We start from the raw sequence: 24,409 nt of genomic DNA on the forward strand, positions 1-24,409 counted from the left end.
AAAACCAAGATGAAAGAAAAAGATGAAGCTGTCCCATCCATACCAAAAAGCTTATTTTTTTGCACTCTGGTTGCTCTGGAAACCATCATCCTCATCTACATTCTACATCCTACATCCTCTTGGTCTCTGTGCTATTGCAACCACTAACAATCAGGACAAACAGTGCATTTCGCTTGACAACTTACGGGCGTTGATTGCATGTAGTACTAAAAATATATTGATAATATTGTACTTTATCATCATGACATAAAGAACACATTGAATTAATAGCAAACACAATTTAGAAAAGGGTAAACCTCCTCTATCCATGGCAAATCTCACACACTGAATTCAGCAAATTTACTTTGGCATTGTAAGTTACATGAGAAAATGAAGCAATATTTACAAGAACACAATCAATCAAAAATTGAAAATTCCACAAAAGCCTTTTTTTAAGTGTCTTGTCTTACTGTACCTCTAGAGGCCAGCTAACCAAGTTGGCAAGATGGTGAGAGCTTGTCAATGTGGGATGTGCTGTCCATTCTGGCTGAGTTAGATTTGTGGCTTGCATCTTTGCCGTATTGAAATTCACAGCACGTGGCTGTTTATTGGTGAATAATCACCAGGGACCTGCCTTCAGACAGAGAACTCGAGGACCTTACTGCGCTTACTGTGAAAATAAATCATGAAAAAGGTGCTTGCTCATTGCAATGCTTCAAAATGATGAAACTAGGTAGGTTACACTTAACATCATTAACACTTATCAATTCCATTTAAAATTGGTCAATAAAGTTGAGGACTGAGGGTGTTTTACTTAAATTCACACAGTTTATGGAACAAGGTAAATGCGCTCTTAGCACAGACTGAAATTGGCAAGTACAATGTGTGTATTACAGAGACATGGCTACAAGGGTATCATGGCTGTGAATCAAATATCCAAGGCTACATGTCCTATTGAAAGGACAGACAGATGGGCAGGGGGGTGGCACAGTTGCTTTGCTAGTGAGAAATGAAACTAAACTGATAGCAAGAAGGGATGTTGACTCAAAGGCACAGAATCATCGTGGGTAGAGATGAGAAACCACGAAGGAGAAAAGTCCTTGATGAGAGTTGTGTACAGGTTTTTCATTTTTTAGGACATGGAGAAGATACATCAGGAGATAGAAAAGGCACGCAAGAAAGGTACTATTACAATGAACATGAGGGATTTCAATTTGCTGGTGGACTGGGAAAATCAGGTTAGCAGCAGAATCAATGTCTGAGTGGTTTTTTTTATTAGAGCAGCATGTGGCATAGCCCACTGGGAACAGTGTAATGAGGCAAACTTGATTGAGGAAATGAAGGTGAAAGAATCCCTAGGGGGGCAGTGATCGTAATATGATAGAATTCACCTTGCAGTTTGAGCAGTGAAGCTAGAGTAAGATGTACTGGTATTACAACTGAGTAAAGGTAATTACACAGACATGGAGGAGGAGCTGGCCAGAGTTGATTAGAAAGGGAACCTAGCAAGGAAGATTGTGCAGCAGCAATGGAAGGAATGTCTGTGGGTATTTTGAGAGGCACAGCAGAAATTCATCTCAAGGAAGAAGAAACATACTAAGGGGAGAACAAGGCAAACATGGCTAACGATAGAGGTCAGAGCCAATATTAAGGTAAAAGGAAAAAACATACAATGCAGTGAAGATTAGTGAAAAGCCAGAGGATTGGGAAGCATTTAAAAGCCAGCAGAGGATAACCACAAACACAATGAGGGGGAGGAGGAGAAGATGAAACAGGACAGTAAAATCGTCAATAATATAAAATAAGATTGCAAGATTAGATATATAAAAGGTAAGAGAGAGCTAGGAGTGGTCACTGGACCGCTGGAAAATGAGGCTGGAGAAGTAATAATGGGGAACGAAGAAATGGCAGACGAGATGAATAAGTGCTTTGCATCAGTTTTCAAAGTGGGAAGACACCTGTAGCAAACAGGAACTATAAGCATTTCAGGAGCCAGAAGTGAGTGTAGCAACTATCACTAAGGAGAAGATGCTGGAGAAGCTGAAAGGTCTGAAAGTGGATAAATCACTCAGACCAGACTGACTACACCCTTGTTCGAAAGGAGATGGCTGAGGAGATTGCATAAGTATTAGCGATGATTTTCCAGGAATGACAGGACTTAGGGAGGGTTCCAGAGGACTTGAAAATGGAGAACATAACATCCTCCTTTCAGGAAGGAAGGCGCATATTATAGGTACGTTTGCCTGACCTCAGTCTTTGGGAATATTTTAGAATCGATTATGAAGGTTGAGATTTTGGACTACTTGGAAAATGTATGGTGAAATAGGGTGGGGTCAGCACAGCTTCAACATGGGGAGGTCGTATCTGTTAAGTCTGTTTGAATTCATTGAGGAATTAACAACGAAGTTAGACAAAGGACAACCAGTGAATGTGATCTATTTGGATATCCAAAAGGCCTTTGACAAGATGCTGCATGGGAGGCTGCTTAAGAAGATAAGCCAATAGTATTAGAGGTAAAGTCCTGGCACAGCCTGAGGATTGGCTGACTGGCAGAAAGCAGAGAGTATGGATAAAAGGGTTTTTTTCAGGATGGCAGCCAGTAACTAGAGGAGTTGTGCTGCAGTCAGTATTGGTCCAAAGTGGTTAGAACGTTGATGAGTGCAAGATAAAAAGCTTTGGCAACATGTCTCTCTTTTTGGTAACAGTCAAGTTCTAGAGGCTGCGACACTTTCTTTATCCCCTGGAGTGTCAGAGCCTGAGGGTCACCTTATAGAGGATGATAAAACCATGAGTACCATGGGTAGCGTAAATATCGAGGTCTTTTTCCCAGAGCAGGGAAGTCCAAAACTAGAGGGCATAGAGTTAAGGTGACAGGGGAAAGATTTAAAAAGGGACCTGAGGGCAACTTTTTCACAAAGAGTATGATGTGTGTAAAGAATGAGCTGCCAGAAGAAGTGGAAGAGGTGAGTGCAATTACAACATTTAAAAATCATTTGGGCAGGTACATGGATAGGAAATGTTTATAGGGATATGGGCCAAATGAGACTAGCACAGTTTGGGAAAGGTGGTCGGCATGGACGAGTCGGGCTGAAGAGTCTGTTCCTGTGCATTATGACTTTATGACTCTAAACACTTCAAATTATTAAATGATTAGGATTGCAAGAACATTTGGGAAATTAGCAATACGTCCATCGTAAACAGAACAGATTATTAAGTAAATAATATCATAGATGATTACCATAGTACACAGGATAAGTGGGTTCACGTCAATTGATACATTCTGGGTAGAAAGTTGAGGATACATTAAATGTTCAGAAATATTGGTTTCAGTGACCTTTTCCTGAAAAGAAATCTCATACTCTTTCCATCAGCCCTTTCAAACACATAATATACTAAACTTTTACTGCTTGTGGCTCTCAACTTACAAAGCTCTATGTTCAAATACTGAAAATGTGGCCATTAGGCCAGAAAACACAGCAAGTGCAATCAAATAATACAAGATAAAGCCATGAGAATGGCATGGTCTGCTGCCCAGTTTGAAGTGTTGCTAATTGGACAGAATGGTTTTAGGCTTAATTGCCCAGTCTGTGTTAATCTCTTCTGGAGTGATATTATGTGTGTCACATTAACACAGGGTGAAGAGAAAAATCAATGAACTCCTGATCACCTTCCAGAGATTCTGCTATAAACTTCTGTCTATTAACATTCTCTGACCATAAAATACAAAATACACCTTTCCTGACTAATTGGCATTCCATAACATGATGTGCGCAACAATACCTCATAAATGCCAATGTGATAACAACCAGATATTATTGTTGTGATGTAAATTGAAGGAGAAATATTGGGCAGGACACTAGGGCTAATTGCTCAGCTCTTCTTTCAAAAAGCGTGATGACAACTTCCTTTCTCCTGACGGGGTAGATCAGGTTTATGCCATTCCTGTGCTATGAATCAAGAGAAGATTGGAATGTGAGAAACTGGAGGGAAGGGATCAAAAGAAATTAATAAAATGGTGAGATTGAAAAATTACAGATGGAAAAATGACATGGACAACAACATGATGTATACACAAAGAAATACTGGCTTTTTTGACAAAGAAGCAACAACAATGACGAATAATCTTAATCTGGATTTTAAATTGAAGAAAAACAATCACATTGGCAACAGTAGCCTTGCTGAGGAGTTCACAAATGCTTGAGATTTAGTTTCTTAGAGCAGCATGTTCTCGAAACCAGAAAGCATACTAGGCATGATATTGTATAATGTGACAAATTTAGTTGATGACCTCAGAATAAGGCAGCACTGACCATAATATAGTTGAGTTTTATATTGATTTAAATGGAGAAGACTGGGTTCAGCACTAGTACTTCATACAAAGGTCAATGATTTGAGCATGAAAACTGAACTAGCTGAAATGAGCTGAGACACGAGGTGATAAATCAATAGAGAAGCAGTTGCAGATATTTAAAAAGCGATATTTCAGGATATTCAGAATTTTGACCATTCCTACTCAAAACAATAATTCTCAAGGGAGGACACACCATCCATGGTTGACTGCAATTAAGGAAAGCATTAAACTTAAGGAAAAATAAATGATGGTCTTTCTTTATATTCTGATTGGAAAATGTATGAATTAGCAGTAAGAAATTATCAAAGGAAGACAGCAAGAAATGTAGAAGTAACAACAAGAGTTTCAATAAGTATTTAAAATAGTGTGAAAGAAATAGATAGAGGAAGTAGATGCACTAGTGTTAATTTTGAAAAATCCGTTAAGTTCAGGAAATGTTCCATCAGATTAGAAGGTAGCAAATCTAACTATTTGAGAAGGGAGGGAGTTGCAAAACCAGAAAATATAGGCTAGTTAGCTTGACTTTGGTCATGCAGAAGATATTAAATCATTAAGATTATGGTGGATACTTAGAATAGCTTATGGTGATTTGGAAGAGTCAACATAGTTGTGTCAAAGGGAATGGCCCAGCGGCGTTATTGCTGGACTGTTAATCCAGATCCCCAGGTAATATTCTGGGAACCCGGGTTAGAATCCCGCCATGGCAGATGGTGGAATTTGAATTCAATAAATATCTAGTATTAAGAGTGTAATGAATCCATTGACGATTGTTGGAAAAACCCATTTGGTTCACTCATGCCCTTTAGGGAAGGAAACTGCCATCCTTACCTGGCCTGGCTGACATGTGACTCCAGACCCACAGCAATGTGGCTGACTCATAACTACTGTCTGGGCAATTAGGGATGGGCAATAAATGCTACCTTGCCAGAGGTGCCCTCATTCCATGAATGAATTAAAAAAAACATGTAGGAACACATAGTATAAAGGGACAAATAGAACAAAGGAAAACAATTGGCTGGCAAGAAACAGACTGTGCATTAATTTTTTTTCTCATTGGTAGAATATGCTGAGTGGAATGCAGGGCTATGAGCTTTTTACAACTTCATCAATGAGTTAGATGAAGGGAACAAAGGGAATGATGAGGGAGTGAAGATATGATAGTGAAACATGCAATGACACAAAGACATGTCGTGTAGAAGGCATAACAATGTTGCAGATGGATAGCCAGAGACTGAGTGGGCGGACAAACATCTAGGAAATGTGAAGATGTCCACATTAACAGAATCAAGAATTAGAAAAAGACCAGTCGTTAAACAAAGTATGCCTGCAAAAGTCTGAGATGCAGATCAATGTAGCTCAATAGAGCTTGAGTCACAGAAGTTTATTATGCTTCAATTATGCACACATCTCGGATTGTGTGTGGAGGTTTAGTTTCCTTTTTTAAGGAAGATGTTAATACATTGGAGGCAATTTCGAGGTTTACTAGATTGATGCCTGGAATGAGTGGCCTGTCTTAGGAAGAAAAAGTGGACAGGCTTGGCTTGTTTCCACTGGAGTTTGAAGCTATGAGGGGTGATTTGGTTTACTACATAAGATCCAGAAGAGTCTCCACAAGATGGATATGAAAAGAATTATTCCTCTTATGGATGACTCCAGAACTAGAGGCCACTCTTTAAAAAATTAGGTGTTGCCCTTTTAGGGCATAGATGAGGATTTTTTTTTCCCCCGTCCCTCAGAAGGTTGAGAGATTTTGGAACTTGTACTATAGAAGGCAGTGGAGACAGGGTCAATGAACATTTTAAATACAGAGGTGGATCATCTAACAACAATTGAAAGTTAACAGGATAAGAATGTGCAATTCAAAACACAAACAGATCAGCCACGATATTACTGACATGGTGGAGCAGACTCGAGGGATCAAGTGGCCTACTTATGCGTGTAATTTGTACGGTCATATGGACTTCAATGATTCAAGAATACTGCTCAAAATCTTCTGAAAGGCAGGTGGAGATTGATGCTGGCCTACACTGAGAATTAATAAAATATATAAAAAGTATTACACGATCTTAGGGCACAAACTTGAGAAAAGCAGCACATGAGAAGGAGAATTACATGTTTTAAAATGAAAACAAAAATACACAATCTGTTGTCTTAGATACTCCATCGAAAGAGAAACACATAATGAAGAAGCATCTGTCACCACCCAACCCCCAAAAAAAACAAGAGTCTGTATCCATTTTTATAAAAGGGTGGAGTAAAATAATGGATTACAGTATGGTTGACAGTAAGCATGACAAAAAAAAAATCAGACACGTTAATTAACTAGATTGCAAAAAACCCTGCAAACTAGACTCAATAATGAATACTTAAGGCATATGCCTCAGTGTCTGCATGGTATTATAAAAGGATGACTATAAGATGTGGTTAGAGCAACAATCCAGATTGAAACATTAAGTACGTTTAATGCAGTGTCCTTTTACCTTGACCCATAGCGTAAGATAGCTTCAGAATATATTCTTATTAATGAGGAGTTAAATATTTGTACAAACTTTCTTAAATATGAACTAACTGGATAGTCACCTGCAATTTGTAAATAATAAAATGAAAGAAAGGTAATTGCAATAATTTCAAACAACTTACTAATACAATTCCGATTGCAGATAGAAAATTTTGAATGTGAACATGCCCAGTCTAATCATGCTCAACACTCCACCTAAAAGTGAAGACATTTGATCATTTAATTAATAAATGCAAAGTCTGCATCATACCCAAAACTAAACTACAAATCACAATATTAAACCAATGTTGAAAGCTGAAAATCCAACGAGTACTGATGATTTCAACATAAATGCCATACCACCTTTCCTGTAACTAATATGCCATTAAACACACTGTAAGCTTTCCAATTGATTTATGACAGCGCCAAAATTACACATATTGAGTATGTTTAAAAAACGATTAGGATGCTCATCAAGGGTGAAAGGCTAAGTATTCTTTCAGTAAAAATGTGTTGGAACCCAGTTATTCAAAGCTGATCCTCGGTATTCATAGTGAGTAAGAGTTATAGAGTCATTACACACTGAAACGGACCCTTTGGTCCAACTCGCCCACGCTGAACAGACATTTATTTAACAATTTTCCTATAGAAGGGCAAACAGAATTGTATGCAGTATTCTAAAAATAACGAATCTGTTGGTGATTGGATTTGGAACTCAGCAGACTCACTGCTGGAGGAAAGCATTTCAACACTTCCATTAAACATTGCTTTGTCCTGAATTCGCTGAGGCCTGAAAACTGCTCAACTCTAAATTCTGAGGTTGAATCCACCACGGAGCATTGGTGGGATGGCACCTAGAATTTTTCCACAATGTATTCATCCAAATTTTGTTTCTAGGTCTTGTTCTAGCATAACCATGCCAGGGCTTCATCTTCAGATATTTCAGAAGCTGTGGTGTGTCTCCCTGGAGGTGCTTTGGAAATTTACCCCTTTAGTTTTATTTTCCTTCACATTGACTGAATTTAATATTTTGCCATTTCAGATTTGCTACAATGAGAACATTTGTATCATATCTTCAAGTTTTAGAACAACTAATGAACCAAAATTAACAAAATTATGTCAGATTCAAACTGGTCAAGAAGTTTCACAAGTTAAAGGTAAGCATTGGTAAAGACACTTAAACTAATAGTTACTTTGAACAACTGTTTCAAAAATGAAGAAACTAAATTAAAAACATTGAATAAATAGGACAATATTGAAATTATTGACAGGTCTTCCACATATGGAAGAGTTGTCTGGCCCAGCACATAGTATAAATGAGTTAAAGAGATGTTAGGATTTATTGTGACTAAACAAAGTGACCTTACTAAATAATGGTGCTGTTGCACTCCTACTGGCTATGTTGTGAAATACTGCCCATAATGCAATGGCTTTATTGCTCTTAAAATGTTTCTTTTGTATAAGATCCAAAACAAAATCAGACAGGTTCATCTGCTAATTTTGTTCATAGGTGCAGTGGAATGTACTTGAATTAGAAAAGTCAAATCACACAGCAGCCTCTAAACAGCATGTCAGACGAGTGGAACAGCATGAGTATCAGAAGCTCCTTAACCAACTACACTGAAGAATTGTTTGTGAACATCACAGTCAGAACCAAGAAGTGCCAGTTAGAATATTCAAAGTCAAATTTTCCTGACAATGAGGTGCTTTGTGACTTCAAACACATTTGGATAATTTTCTGAAAAGCAAAATAATGTGTAAAACTATGAGGAGAGGATGGGCAATGAGACAAGATGAGCTGCCTCTTGCACAGATCCAAGACAGATCTAATGAATTAAACGGCCTTCTTCAAATTTGTAAGCATTCCATGATTCCAAATCAGGTAGACGAAACAAAATTGAAAGAGGGTAACAAAGATGGAATTAAAAGAATGATTAGGAAACAGAAAAGTTTAAAAATTTCAAAAGCATTTAAAGCTGAAGGAATGAGACTCCACAAGTGTAATGCGTAATTTTCTGTGCCACTGAAGCTGTTTGAGAATACTTGAGTATCATCATATCCTTAAAAGGATATTTATACTGTAACAGTCAACTAAAAGTTTTCTGGCAAGTTTAGTCTGCATTTCTGAGTTAAGTGAAGTAACCCCATTTAATGTATTTGAATGGGGAGTCAACAATGAGATACCTTTAACACACAGCTTTTGGAGGTGCTGGGGGTCTTGGGAAGCAGCTTCCAAATTTATATATTTAACAGCGCATATAAAAACATTGGAAATTGATGTCCAGTTTCCACATAATTAACAGTAGGCACCCTGGAGAAGGTTTACCAGATTAATAGCTGAAATGAGTGTCTTGTCTTATGAGGTTGGACAGACAAGGTCTGTATTAGGCAGAGTTTAGAAAAGTAAGAAACAACTTAACTGAAACATAAAAGATCCTGAGGGATAACACAGTGGAGGAACACAGCTGGCCAGGCAGCATCAGCAGAGCAGGAAAGCTGACGTTTCGGGTCGGGAACCCTGCTGTGTTCCTTCAGCTTCACATGGTGTTATCTCTGACTCCAGCATCGGCAGTTCTTACCATTTTTTCTGGTTGGAGAATCTAGAACTAAGGGTCTCAGTTTAGAAATCAGACGATCATGAATCTTTGGAACTTTCTTCCTGCGAAGTGTTGGAAGCAGACTGCCTGGACACTTTAAGGCAAAGGTAATTAGATTCAAGTTAAGCAAGTGATCGAAAGGTTATTGGGGTATAACAAAATGCAGATTTGGGGCCACAGTCAGATCAAGCATGACCTTACTGAATGGGGGAACAGTCGCAAGGGGCCGAATGGCTTATGCCTGCTCCTTATCTATTATGTTTGTATTCAGCCTAAATGGTCTCAGACCTCTTGTGGCGCAGACATACAGTCCCTACCCTGGACCATGAGGCCTGGGTTCAAATCCCACATGCTCCAGTGGCTGGTAATAATATTTCTGAACAGGTTGATTAGAAAAATAGGTTAAGCCTAAATGTTGTTTATCCTCCAAAGTCCAACCTAATAATTTTTCTTCAATTATGCACAATGGTTAAGAGCTTGTTCTTTATGAAAATAAGATTGCCTGAAGCAATTCCCAAAGTAAAGAAGGTGAACTGATGGTAGCCAATCTGCACAAATACTTACTCTGATAAAGAGTTCAAAAAATTGACGAACGCATTTGTTAAAAAAAATGAAGAATGCAGTGAATACAAGCAGAGCCAATCCACAAGGTAAAAGATGACATAACAATCCACTTAAAACACACTTCTTTAGATAGAATAAAAAAAGACCCATAGAGTAAATCACTGAAGGAATTTACTAAAACAATACACCCCACCCCAAATGTCAAAAATCTGGAAGAGTTTGTTGCCAGAATTGCCACTTATGTCTTGAATGACTATAATTAATTGTATTTATCATACTCTCTTAGCAAAACAATGCTCCATTATCTGTGTACCAGCTTAATTTCATTAGAACCAAACTGAATCTTTGTTGGCCGGCAAGGAGACTCCACTGCATTTAAAGTGGCTATTAGTTGACTTTTGGAAAGTCCTGTGGAACATTGAGAGTCTATTAGTCATAACAAGGTATCCTTTGTTGTTTAAAATACAAATTTAGATCAAAGGATTACTTTGGTATGACACCACTGTGAGATGTTATGGTCAATGATATCATAACAAATAAAAACCCACATCTGAAAAGGTGAGTTTTTATGCCACCATATTACTGAAACCAATGGCATGTAGTTTGCTACAGTCCAAACTTCATAACTGGTAAACAAAAGGTATAAGTATTCTGCCGCAGTTTTTTGACTAGCCAGAAGTGTCACTGTAGTGTCAAATATCCACAGGCAATTGTGAACTCCACCAGATGTTATAGAATGAATAATAATTAATAGATCACATTTATGGTTGAATTCATTCATTCATTGGGTAGCAGCATCAGTTGTTATGCCAACATTTACTGCCTGCCCTAAGTGGCCCAAAGGAAGTGGTGGTAAGCTGCCTTTTTGACCTATTGCTATCCTTGTGATACTGGGGCACTCTCAAAGTCATTAGGGAAGGAGTTCCCAGATTGTGACCCAGTGACAGTGAAGAAATGGTGATATATTTTCAAGTCACGAGGGTGCATGGCCAGGAGGGGAACTTGCAGGTGGTGTTCCCATTTATCTGCTGCCTTTTTAAATGATGCAGGTCACATGTTTGAAAGGTGCTATCAAAGGAACTTTGTGTTACTGCAGCATACCTTATGATGGTACACACAACTAGCACTGGATGAATGAAAATGGTGCGAAAATGCATGCTGCTTTGTTTTGGAATGGTATGAAGCTTCTTGAGCACAGATAGAGCTACATTCATCCCAGCAAACAGAAAGTAAAGCATCTCACTTCCGACTTTCAGATGGGCAAGCATTGGAGAAGCTGGAGGCAAGTTACACATTGCAGGATTCCTAGCCTTTGGCCTGGTTTTGTGGCCACTGTATTTATATAACTGGCCCAGTTCAGTTTCTGGTCAGTGGTAACTCCCAAGATCATATAATGTAGATTTTCAATGTTTTATTGTGAGTTCACGGAAGGCACCTCAGCTAACCTTAGAGCTGCATGCCTAAGCTGGCAAAAGAAGCAATCCCCGACAAAGGTCAAACTTGTAAAATTACTTTTAAAGATGAAGTATTATTTTGCCAGCCATTGACTCTTGCCAATTCACGTTAGGGAACAATTCATCTTTTCTTGCCTTTTGCTCTTTCCATAAAGTATCCCTTGTTACATTCCCTCTTAATTAAATCCACCTTGTTACCAACATTTGTTTCTGAGCTTTTTAGATGTATTTCTGCTGGTTTCAGAGCCACAGACCTTTCAGGAGCTATACTTATTAGACTGATGTAATGTGCTATTCAGTTGTTGCTGATTTATCTGTTACTGCATGTACAGTGAGGACACAAGATAAAGAAGAGAAGATGCTTGAAAAAATATCAAACTGTCATTGCTCTAAGGATACAATGTGTTTAAAAAGAGAAAGAAAAATAGAAATATTTTGCTCATTTCCACATCCCAAATTTCTATATCCACATGATGTTTTTGTGACTCACTCCTAAACCCAAATAACTTGAGCAATACGAGGGAGTGCTCCATTTGTTACGAGATACATGACTACTATTCAGTGTTTCTCCAAATGGCAATAACAGATTATGAATATGAAGTGCAAATCTTATCATTCCAAATACGGTGGGGTAGTTGAGCTCTCTCTGTCATTGAAATTCCCAAGAATTTCCTTGTTTCAATCGTTAGCTAATTGCTGACTGAGTCACATACTTCTGAGGTCTGTGATGGTTATTTTCATGAATAACTATGTTTTCCTTTAGTTTCTGAGTACAATTGGGAACTGATTCAGCAAAACCAGTAAATAATTCGTCAGCGCAGGTAATGAATACACTCAAAATAACTTACTGTATCAGACACCAGTGTAGAACAAGCGTGTGCATGTCTAATAATTAATCATTTAAAACATACTAATTCACTGAAAGTGGATTTTCTTTCAGAAGTTAAAATGGTGTGAATGTGGGATAAATACAATCACTTATTTAAATCTGAAACATAGTATCCCATGATAAATATAATGCAATTAATAAGACAGTAAACTCAATGAAGACTTGCCTATACAAAGACAATTGAAATAGACTTTAAATTGCAGAACAAAGCTAGCCAAAACTGACAAATTAAGAGATACATCTGTCAAAGGCCAGAAGTGATAAAAGAATGGATCACTACAGACCTTATTTATGTTACAGAAATGGAATCAATTTTCTTATGAGATATTTTCGGAACAGACCCACAGTAAATTCCTACTGTACTTGCTAATGCAGGCTGAATACCTAATTAAAATAAATTATGAATATCATCTCAGTTACAAGGCGTCACTACAGAGTTCTTCAAGGTGATATCCTTGGTCTAAGCATCATTAACTAATTCATCAATGACCTTTTGTCTATCATAGTTTAGGATTCTCTGAAGGTTAACATGCAGGTTCAATTGGTTGTTAGAAAGGCAAATGCAATGTTAGCATTCATTTCAAGAGGGCTGAAATACAAGAGCAGAGATATACATTGAGGCTGTAAAAGCTCTGGTCAGACTGGATTTGGAATATTGAGAGCAATTTTGGGCTCTGTGTAAATAAGGATGTGCTGGCATTGGAGCTGTGCAAAGGTGGTTAACAAGAATGGTCATGGGGATGAAGGGCATATCTAATGAAAAGTGGTTGAGAACTCTGGGTCTATGCTCGATGGAGTCTTGAAAGGTGAGAGGGATTTCATTGAAACTCAAGGATCAGAGGGGTCTGGATAGAGTGGACATGGAGAAGATGTTTCTCTTAAATAACTTGCTTGCGCACAACTTGCTTGGGGAAATTTTACTCAAATGTGCTCCTGGTACAAAATCTTACCATCAAGGGTACATAAAGGGAAATCAGGTATATAATTCCCATAGTGTTCTTTGTGGATGGTAAATCAATAGAAAATTCACAGGAATTTCTACTGTGTGTGACCAATGGGTAAAGATCTGTCCTGTGGCACTCATTTATCAAATTGGACAATTGAATTCAAATTACAATTAAGGAAATTATAACACAATACAGTGAGGACAATATCAGTGTTACAACTGACTGGTCCAAGACCACTAAAAATAATTTTGTACCACGTAATGCAGAAAGACTTCATTAGAAAGACATGATATTTCTTTACAACATGGGCAATGGCAACCATTCCTAATGGATCAGCCAGTAATGAATAGCAGAACCTTGTTCTGCAGTGCCTAGAAAGACTACCATTGACGAGTTGATAGGCTTTCAATCCAAAGTAGAATTTTGGAACAACCAAAGCAGGTTGACACTGCTGTATAGGCCCACCATCATGACTATCATAGCTCATTGTGTGCTATTTAATCTTTAGCAACTAACTTGCTATAAGCAGTTAAACCATACATGCAAATTTCTTGCAAATTTTATCCTATCATCACTTTGTTGCTTTGTATTTTCTTATAACTGTCACAACAGCCAAATTGGAAGTTAGTATCTCTTAATACTATTGATGAAGAATAACAAAGCAAGGTGCAGCCTAAAACACTTCAGGACATGCACAGTGTATTAAGTGTAGCATTTTTAAAGTAATTTGTGGTGCAAATGAAAATGAAGGTAATAACACAGGGTGTGAAAAGCAACTTGTAACTCCCATATCTTCAGGGCATTGATGAATGCACCTGAGGAGTTCCTTTGCTGAATCAGTAAATAGCAAATGTTAACAGACATACTTGCATCTATAAAACAACTCATCAATTCTGTGAACTATCTCAGACAATTTGCCTTTGAAATAGTCACTTCTGTCTAAGCACATATCACGCTCTGATGAAGGGTCCAGGCCCGAAACGTCAGCTTTTGTGCTCCTGAGATGCTGCTTGGCCTGCTGTGTTCATCCAGCTTCACAATTTGTTATCTTGTACACTTGAGAAGGTGGTTGTGAGCCGCTTTCTTGAATCACTGCAGTCCCAAACCCTACTGGTGTAGGTAGACTCACAATGCTGTGTGGAAGGGAGTTCAAGGATTTTAAGCCAGTGATACTGAATGAATGGTGATAATATTTCCAAGTCTGGATGACGTTTATCTTGGAGACGATCTTGCATGTGGTGGTGTTCCCATGTATCCGCTGACCTTCTCCTTCTAGGTGATCATGGTCTTGGAAGATGCTGTTGAAGAAGCCTTGGTACATATCTGCAATCTTTTTTGCCGGTAATGGATGGATAAAATAATGTGGATATGGTGTGAATTAAGCAGGTTGATTTGTTTTAATGTTACTGGAGCAGTATTCGTTCAGGCAAATGAGGAGTATTCCACCACACCCCAATTTGTCCCTTGTAGATAGTGGACATGCTTTAGGGAGTCAGGAGGTGAGTTACTTGCAGCAAGATTCCTAGCTCCTGAAAAGCTCTTGGAGCCACATTATTTATATACCCAATCTATTTCAATTCCTGGTAAAGGTAAACTTAGGATGCTGATAATGGGGTATTCAGTTATGGTAATGCTATTGAAAGAAAAAGGGGTGACGGTTAAATTCTCTCTTGCTTGAGATAGTCACTTCCTGGCTACAGCTCAAGCCCGAATATTGTCCAGATCTTGTTCTATTTGGGCAGAGGCTCCTACAGTATCTGGACAGTAGTGAATACTGTTGACCACTGTTCACTGATGATTACACATCTCCAATCTTATTAAGGAAGGAAGGTCATTGATAAAGGAGCCAAAGACGGTTGGTCCAAGGATACAACCCTGAAGAACTCCTGCAGAGATATCCTGGGACTGAGATAACTGACCCCCATCATTCAATGCGCCAGGTATGACTTCAACCAGCAGAGACTTTTCTCCCGATTCTTATCGGGTCCAGTTTTGTTAGGCCTCCTTGATGCCACAGTTGGTCAATTTTAGCCTTGATGTCATGGGCAATCACTCTTACCTCATTTCTGGAATTGAGCTCCTTTATCCACATTTCAACCAAGGCTGTAATGAGGTCAGGAACCAAGTGGGCCTGGCAGAATGCAAGGTAAATATCAGTGACATTAACATTAAACCAGCTCTGCTTAATGACACTTCCTATCACTTTACTGATGATTGAAAGTAGAATGGTGCAGTGGTAATTGGCTGGGTTGGATTTGTCCTTTTGACAGAGGATGCTACCAGAAATGGATATTTTCTCTTCAAATCAATGATCAACATTAGTGTTTCAAAGATTTCAACAACGTTTCTACTTCCATATGAAGGATGTGTTAGTCATGTACAGAACCAAAATGGAACAATACATTAAATATATAAACAAGCAACATACCTGGGAGAAGAATGCAAGAGAATAAATCACTTTATAAGAAACTAGAACACCTGATAATTCTTTCCAGTACAACACTGTGATTGATATCATATAATACCCAAGTATATCTGTAGAGTCCTCACTACCAGACTCTGGTTGGAGATTGCACTGTTCAGATCAACATCTTAACTACCGCCAAGGATGAGAAACATTTTCACTGAAGTTATGTCTTGTCTGGACTATAGAAAATAAAAGACATCCACAAAGAATTCTATGTCTTAAATGATTCAGCAAAATATCACAATTACCAACAGCTTTACAATGGTAGTGAAGTACAAACATGTCCTGTGCTAGTGGCCAAGGTGATCTTTTTTGCTAGTCGTAGGCAAGTCATATGTTTAGTTTCTCCAAACTTACTCAACCATTTTCATAACAAAATCTCCTCAAAGCAGTCTTCTTGAAACTGACGAGAGGATATAACATCAGAGGAGCAGGAAGGCTGACATTTCGGGCCTAGAAGGGTCTAGGCCCGAAACGTCAGCCTTCCTGTTCCTCTGATGCTGCTTGGCCTGCTCTGTTCATCGAGCTCTACATCTTGTTATCTCAGATTCTCCAGCATCTGCAGTTCCTGCTATCTCCAAGAGGTTATAACACTTGTGAAAGTGAATGTCTTCCATAAAAATTCAACATTAAACTATTGCATGTCTAAATCCAGGAGCCTTATTGGAGAGGCACTGTTATAATTCCAGTTTTCTTTCCACATTAGGGATCAGATCAGACAATCAGTAAGCTTTTAAGCCCATGGATGCACTGAAGCAGCGAGAAAAGCTTGAAGTAACTCAGAGAGCACCAGGGTGAATGATACAGAATAAGAGAGACGCCTGAAAATGGCAATAGAGATAGATAGTGAAAGAGGCACAGATTAAATCTCAGTCAAGGCAAGGGTGGCGCTGTAATCTAACACTTCTTTCATTCATTTTTCTATTCTGTACCTTTGTTTCTAAGATGGCACCCTAAGTGGCAACTAATAAACTTTTCACTGTACTCATTTTAGTACGTGACAATATAGCTAATTCAATTCAATTCATGCACTGTAAAGTCACAGACAGGAATGACATTGTTTGCAAATATAAGGACAATCTGGTTGAAAGCTGAGTTGATAACTGATTGACTGGCAAAACCCAAGACAGTGCTTACTGGGTATGAAGATCAGTGAGAGAGCAGAACTGTACATTTGAGGTGTACTAAAATTTGCTTCAATCTTTTTAAGCATAGACATACCCGAAATAGCCGAAGACTTGGTATGCAGACAGGTCGAATAGATGTTGGATAGAATGGCAAGAAGGAAGACAGACGGTGTTATGGAAAAAAAAACAAAGGTAAGGCATTTGAATCTAGAGTAGCAGATGGATGCACATAATTTACTTAGGCCTGGCAGAGATTAATGAGACAAGTCCTGGGCACAAACGGAGGAGAAGCAGGAGGTAATATTAAGAAGCCCAAAGTTGATGTCAAGGGCCCAGTTATAGCTTTGAACATACATTACTTATACATAATGAAACAACCAAAATCCAGCGTTTGGGTTCTGGGGAAGAAATTGATTCATGAGCATCGTATTGGTGTGTGTATAGCTGAAGGTTTACACAACATGCATATGTAACAGAAGATTTGGCCATGCTAATTCTCAAACCCACAATCCTGTGCAAGTAACACTGCCCTGGGATAGCTTTTGCCAAAGCTGCATGGGAAAAAAAAAATGAGATAATCAGAACATTAAAGTGAAAACAGGAACATTCAGGACCAAACTACATCTGTGTATAGTATTTATCTTTCCCCACTGACAACAAAGCCCCAGTGGATATTATTTAGATTTTTCATAATGATACCCCAACCAACGCCCCGATTTCCAGTGTCAGTCCGGACAGCGAAAGTCAGCTGGCTAACTGCTGGTTTTTGAGGTGGGTGGAGATGTATGGGTGGGCCTAAGTCAACGTAGCTACCAGCCAGGGCCCAAACAGATCCTGTAATATGACACTGCACATCACTGAATCATTATGGTGCAGTAGGCCATTCAGTCCATCATGTCTGCACCAGTTCTTGAGAATTTAGAGTTGGTGCCAAACTCCTGCCTTCCCCCCCCCCAAGTGAATCTATGAACATTGTTTCTATTTAAATTATCATCGAATGATTCTTGAAAGCCTCAAATGAACCTGAAACCACCACATTTCCAGATAGTGCATTCTAAATGTAGATCGCTCACTGTGCAATAAAGTTTTCTCAAATGTCGTATTTGCTACTTTGCAAAATATTCTTCAGCTGCCCTCTTGCTCTTTTTATGAGAACAACAATTTCTCTTTATCTACTCTATCCAGAATCCCAACAAACATGAAAAATTCTACTAAATCACCCTTCAACTGTCTCTTCTCGAAGGAGAACAGTTATGAGAAAGATTGGAGAAGTTGGGACTTAAATGTCCCAACTCTGGAATCATTCTTGCAGATCTCTTCTGCATTCTCTAATGCATCCCCATCCTTCCTGAAGTCTAGCATAATACTCCAACTGAGATCTAAACAATATTCTACATAGAATCATAGAATTCCTACAGGATGGAAGCAAGCCTGTCAGGTCCACACTAACCCTCTGAAGAGCATCCCAATCAGACCCAACCCTCTACCCTATCTCTGTAACCCTGCATTTCCCTTGTCTGCACATTCCCTGGACACTATATGAAAATAAGAAATAGGAACCCATTGAGCCTTCTCCACCTTCAATAAGATAATGGCTGATCTTTTTGTATACTCAGCTCCACTTACCTGCCTGCTCACCATAACCCTCAATTCCTTTACTGTTCAAATATTTATTTTTGCCTTAAAAACATTCAACAAGACAGCCTCAAATGCTTCACTGGGCAGGAAAATCCACAGATTTGAATGAAGACGCTCCTCCTCAACTCAGTCCTAAATCTACTACCCCCTCATTTTGAGGCTGTGCCCCCAGTTCTAGTTTCAAAGTGGAAATAATCTCTGTGCCTTTCCCTTATGTATTCCCTTCAGAGTTTTATGTGTTTCTATAAGCTCCCTCCTCATTCTTCTAAATTCTAATGAGTTTTGTCCCAGCCTACTCAATCTCTCATCATAAGCCAAACATTTCAATTCTGGAATCAACATACTCGGGCAATTAAATATGGCCAATCCACCTAACCTGCACATCTTTGGACATTTCAGTTCATCATACCCTTACTGCTCATACTCTATGCCTCTATTAATGAAGTCCAGAATAGTGTATGAACTATTCATGAACGTCCCTCCACTTGTCCTGCCACTTTTAATGACCTTTTAACAAATATATCCAGGTCTCTCCTATAGTCCTATAGAATAAATGCGCTTTATTTTATACAAACCTTCCACATACTGTACCAAAGAATTTCAGCTTGCACTCCTCTGCACTGAACTTCATCTGCTACCTACTTTCTCACTCAACTTGTCGATTTTTGTTTAAGTTTTATACTGTCCTTCTCACTGTTCACAATTCTTTCATGTTTTGTATCATCCTCAAATTTTGAAATTGGTCCTTGCACAGCAAATCTAGATAATTTATACATTTCAGGCATAACAAGGGTCCCAATACCAATACAAGGGAAACCATACAGACCCTCCTTCTCCCATAAACCACTACATTCTGTTTTCGAACACTTAGTGAATTTTGTATCCACAATATTACTAACCTGTTTATTCCATGACTTATTAATTTTCACAAGTATGGCACCGTAATGACTGCTTGTCGGCTGGCCAATGTACTCTACACCAAAAACTTTGCCCTCATCAAACTTCTCACATGGCAGAATTATCCAAAAATCTGCAATCCCAGCATTCAATGTTGCCCACATTCCAAGCGAAGTAAATGAAATTCTTTGCACCCATTGCTGGATATCAGCCCTAATATTGTTTATGGAACAATGATGAGTCTATTCACCATCACCACAAAGGAAAGCTGATAATTTTTGGCATCAACATTAGCAAATTTAGATATCATAATCTACAAATTGAACAATTTCCCAAGTTCTGCAATTTTAGAAGCGCAAGATGTCAATCCTACAGAAGTGAAATTGTGTGGATATTTTAAACAAAAATGAATTTGTTTTCTGTCTCTCTCACAGTCATTTCTCTTTCTCCAAATATTACTTTTATTGCCAAACACTATTTCAAAGCATTTTATCTTTCCTGTTTTATGCTTGTTTGTTTAGACCCCCAGTAAGAAATCCTTCAATCTGATTGTTGAACAGCCCTGTTGTTTCTTCTTCTGCTCACACGTCGTACTCCCCTTCAGACAGCACCACACTGGATGAGATGTTGGATTTAAGGAAGTCTTAGTTTAAGCCCCAGGAAGGCTTTGAGGGTCTCTGTCATCAGAGCAACCACTGAGTATCTTTCACTCACTGCTGACTGTAAAATCTGGGGCTGTTATTCCTTATTAATTCAGATCTTGTTTAAACAAAAAAGATTGACTTCGACAATTAACAGTCCTCTAGTGAGTAATATTATAACTGTTGTTACTTATTATGCTCACTTCAAACAAAATTGAAAGACTCCATGGCCACCTTTGCTACCAGTTACACAGGGTCACACATTTTACCATATTGTTTTATAAGGTCTGCTACAATATTGTTTTATCAGGTTTTCTACAATTCTTCTCCTGACAACTATCTCCTCTAAGTATACCCTTATTCTGACACAGATGAAACTCTGATTGCTCTCAGACCACCAGAAAAACCACCCACCTCCACTCTATTACTTATGATCTACATGGTGCAATGGAATCCACATCCCAGTTGGAAATGTTTAAATAAGTATGTGATTGACAAAATGAGAGTTTACTGCTAGGTTATTAAAATCCAAGGTCAGCAAAATATTAAGCTGAATGATTTAAGTCGCTCTGATGAGGGTCAGAAACATGTGTTAATTAAGAAAACTAATATATGCTGTTCAAAAACAATCAAATTGCTACATAGCCGGAAAAGCGGTCAACACAAGCTTTCTGTTTTACAGAAAATTTGTAACTGAATCTGTAAATATGCAGAATATTCCTTTGCTAGTAACACAAGTTTAAAAAAAAAGCAAAAGCCAGAGTAAGTGAATGCTATATTTGTAAAGTACAACATCGTTACTTCATCTTTAATGGATTTCAAATCCAGAAATTAAAAAATCAAAAAAGCAGTTCAATAAAGCAACCATTGCACCAGTTTGCAAAGTTACCTCAACAGTCATATCTTGCACTGAATCCTCCCAGTATATCAACCTCCTGTGGACCCAGTTCAGAGATATTATATTCATCTCCCAAGCGTCAGTGGTCCCAAAACTGAACCCCTGGGGTATACTACTAGAAATGATCTTCCAGCCTGAAAAGAATCCATTCATCATTACTCTTTATTCCTTACTCCTCAATTAATATTGGATCCATTTTACTACCACTCCTTTTATTCCATGAGCTTTACCTTGACTGACAAGTCTGATCTGTGGCACCATATCAAATTATGCCTGATCAGCAAGCTTTTTCTTAATGCGGATGATCTCAAAGTGACTCTAACTACATAACTAGTTTCCACTATCTCCATTTTAATTCCAAATGGCAGATAAAATGTCAGGGATAGTAGGAACTGATGAGGCTGGAAATTCTGAAACAACAAGGTGCAGAGCTGGAGTAACATAGCAGGCCAAGCAGCATCAGACGTGCAGGAAAGCTGATGCTACGGGTCTGGACCCTTCTTCAGCCGCTGAAGAAGGGTCCAGACCCGAAGTGTCAGCTTTCCTGCTCCTCTCATGCTGCTTGGCCTGCTGTGTTCATCAAACTTTACACCTTGTGCCATTGGGAGAATGTTGCCAACCACAACCTTTTCCCATTGAGAATATTCCATTTAAAATGCTACAAATGACCTTACAGAAGTCAGTGCTAGACCGGTATGAGGACTAATCATAAACAGTACTTAATGTGAAGGCATAAGAGTAATAGGGAAATAAATTAGCTTTTCATGCTTTGAAACCGTACTGCCACAACACTCAAATGGAACTGAACTTAGGATGATTCAAAGTCTATTTCTTATAACAGGACTTCCATTTTGTTACATCATGAACTTTGTTCTGTTCTGGTAATTTCTGCAATGAAACATTCATTTTACTGGTAAATTTCTTACAGTTAGGCTTATCTGTGTGCCAATAATCACGTACGCAGCAGGAGTTTGTTCTGGGGACAGACAGGCAACAAAACTGTAACTGAATCCTGTTACTTTCTGATTTAACAAAATTCACTACCTAAAAACAAAACAGGACAAACCTAGGTATTGGACAGCAGCAATTCTGAATGAAGTGTTTGCTCCAATTATTTATAGATTGGGATTGTTTCAGTGCAACAGAAGCAACAGCATCAACATCTGATATTTATTTCTGAGTAATGTCAGCTGGCCAAAACCAAAAAGTGGCCTCCCTTCAGAAAAAAAAATCTCCTCCTCCCTTGAACTTTCATGGTTGAAACTTGGGTTTTAAATAAAACAAACATCAGATTGTGGATAATAAAGTGTGAAGCTGGGTGAACACAGCAGGCCAAGCAGCATCTCAGGAGCACGAAAGCTGACGTTTTGGGCCTAGACCCTTCATCAGAGAGGGGGATGGGGTGACAGTTCTGGAAGAAATAGGGAGAGAGGGGGAGGCGGACCTAAGATGGAGAGAAAAGAAGATAGGTGGAGAGGAGAGTATAGGAGGGGAGGTAGGGAGGGGATAGGTCAGTCCAGGGAAGACTGACAGGTCAAGGAGGTGGGATGAGGTTAGTAGGTAGGAAATGGAGGTGCGGCTTGAGGTGGGAGGAGGGAATGGGTGAGAGGAAGAACAGGTTAGGAAGGCAGAGACAGACTGGGCTGGTTTTGGGATGCAGTGGGGGGAGGGGACGAACTGGGCTAGTTTTGGGATGCGGTGGGGGAAGAGGAGATTTTGAAGCCGGTGAAGTCCACATTGATACCATTGGGCTGCAGGGTTCCCAAGTGGAATATGAGTTGCTGTTCCTGCAATCTTCGGGTGGCATCATTGTGGCACTGCAGGAGGCCCATGATGGACATGTCATCTAAAGAATGGGAGGGGGAGTTGAAATGGTTCGCAACTGGGAGGTGCAGTTGTTTATTGCGAACCGAGCGGAGGTGTTCTGCAAAGCGGTCCCCAGGCCTCCGCTTGGTTTCCCCAATGTAGAGGTAGCCACACCGGGTACAATGGATACAGTATACCACATTGGCAGATGTGCAGGTTGACCTCTGCTTAATATGGAAAGTCATCTTGGGGCCTGGGATGGGGGTGCGGGAGGTGGTGTGGGGGCAAGTGTAGCACTTCCTGCGGTTGCAGGGGAAGGTGCCGAATGTGGTGGGGTTGGAGGGCAGTGTGGAGCGAACTAGGGAGTCATGGAGAGAGTGGTTTCTCTGGAAGGATTTCCATATTAAGCAGAGGTTCACCTGCACATCTACCAAGAGAAACCACTCTCTCCGTGACTCCCTTGTTCGCTCCACACTGCCCTCCAACCCCACCACACTCGGCACCTTCCCCTGCAACCGCAGGAAGTGCTACACTTGCCCCCACACCTCCTCCCTCACCCCCATCCCAGGCCCCAAGATGACTTTCCATATTAAGCAGAGGTTCACTTGCACATCTGCCAATGTGGCATACTGTATCCATTGTACCCGGTGTGGCTTCCTCTACATTGGGGAAACCAAGCGGAGGCCTGGGGACCGCTTTGCAGAACACCTCCGTTCGGTTCGCAATAAACAACTGCACCTCCCAGTCGCGAACCATTTCAACTCCCCCTCCCATTCTTTAGATGACATGTCCATCATGAGCCCCCTGCAGTGCCACAATGATGCCACCCGAAGATTGCAGGAACAGCAACTCATATTCCGCTTGGGAACCCTGCAGCCCAATGGTATCAATGTGGACTTCACCGGCTTCAAAATCTCCCCTTCCCCCACTGCATCCCAAAACCAGCCCAGTCTGTCTCTGCCTCCCTAATCCGTTCTTCTTCTCACCCAACCCTTCCTCCCACTTCAAGCCGCACCTCCATTTCCTACCTATTAACCTCATCCCACCTCCTTGACCTGTCCCTCTTCCCTGGACTGACCTATCCCCTCCCTACCTCCCCACCTATACGCTCCTCTCCACCTATCTTCTTTTCTCTCCATCTTTGGTCCGCCTCCCCCTCTCTCCCTATTTATTCCAGAACCCTCACCCCATCCCCCTCTCTGATGAAGGGTCTAGGCCCGAAACGTCAGCTTTTGTGCTCCTGAGATGCTGCTTGGCCTGCTGTGTTCACCCAGCTTCACACTTTATTATCTTGGATTCTCCAGCATCTGCAGTTCCCATTATATCAGATTGTAGATGTCCAACTATGATGAATACACATTTTAGGCTAGGGCAGTGATATATAGAACTTCTGATTTTAAAAAGTAATTATTCTGTTAAAATAATGGGGAGGTCTTGAAATCAATGTTTTTGTTGCAATTTTATCATCAAAACTTAGAAAAAAATAGCGGAAGTAGGTATGTTTTTATCTTAACCATATGGTCATTTTGAGTGGATACCTCTGCCCACTAGAGAACCCTCTAGATTTTACAGGAATAAAAAGAACTGTTTTCCAGTGGGTGAACAATATAATACATCATTTAGTCCATCAAAGCCACTCCTTTTGTACAACCAATCA

The 24,409-nt window shown here is 39.6% G+C and overlaps 2 protein-coding genes across 2 annotated transcripts in view; one reads left to right on the top strand and one right to left on the bottom strand.

Annotated features, from left to right (window-relative positions):
• Positions 1-24,409, bottom strand: part of nt5dc1 (5'-nucleotidase domain containing 1) — a 514,716-nt gene that overhangs the window by 190,521 nt on the left and 299,786 nt on the right. The window lies entirely within an intron of this gene.
• Positions 1-24,409, top strand: part of LOC125452309 (uncharacterized) — a 197,863-nt gene that overhangs the window by 40,073 nt on the left and 133,381 nt on the right. The window contains exon 5 of the mRNA XM_059645058.1: positions 16,961-17,064. The gene's annotated coding sequence lies outside the window, so the exon portion shown is untranslated. The remainder of the gene's footprint in view (positions 1-16,960; positions 17,065-24,409) is intronic.

This window comes from Stegostoma tigrinum, chromosome 4, assembly GCF_030684315.1.
Source record: "Stegostoma tigrinum isolate sSteTig4 chromosome 4, sSteTig4.hap1, whole genome shotgun sequence".
NCBI classification, from domain to species: domain Eukaryota; kingdom Metazoa; phylum Chordata; class Chondrichthyes; order Orectolobiformes; family Stegostomatidae; genus Stegostoma; species Stegostoma tigrinum.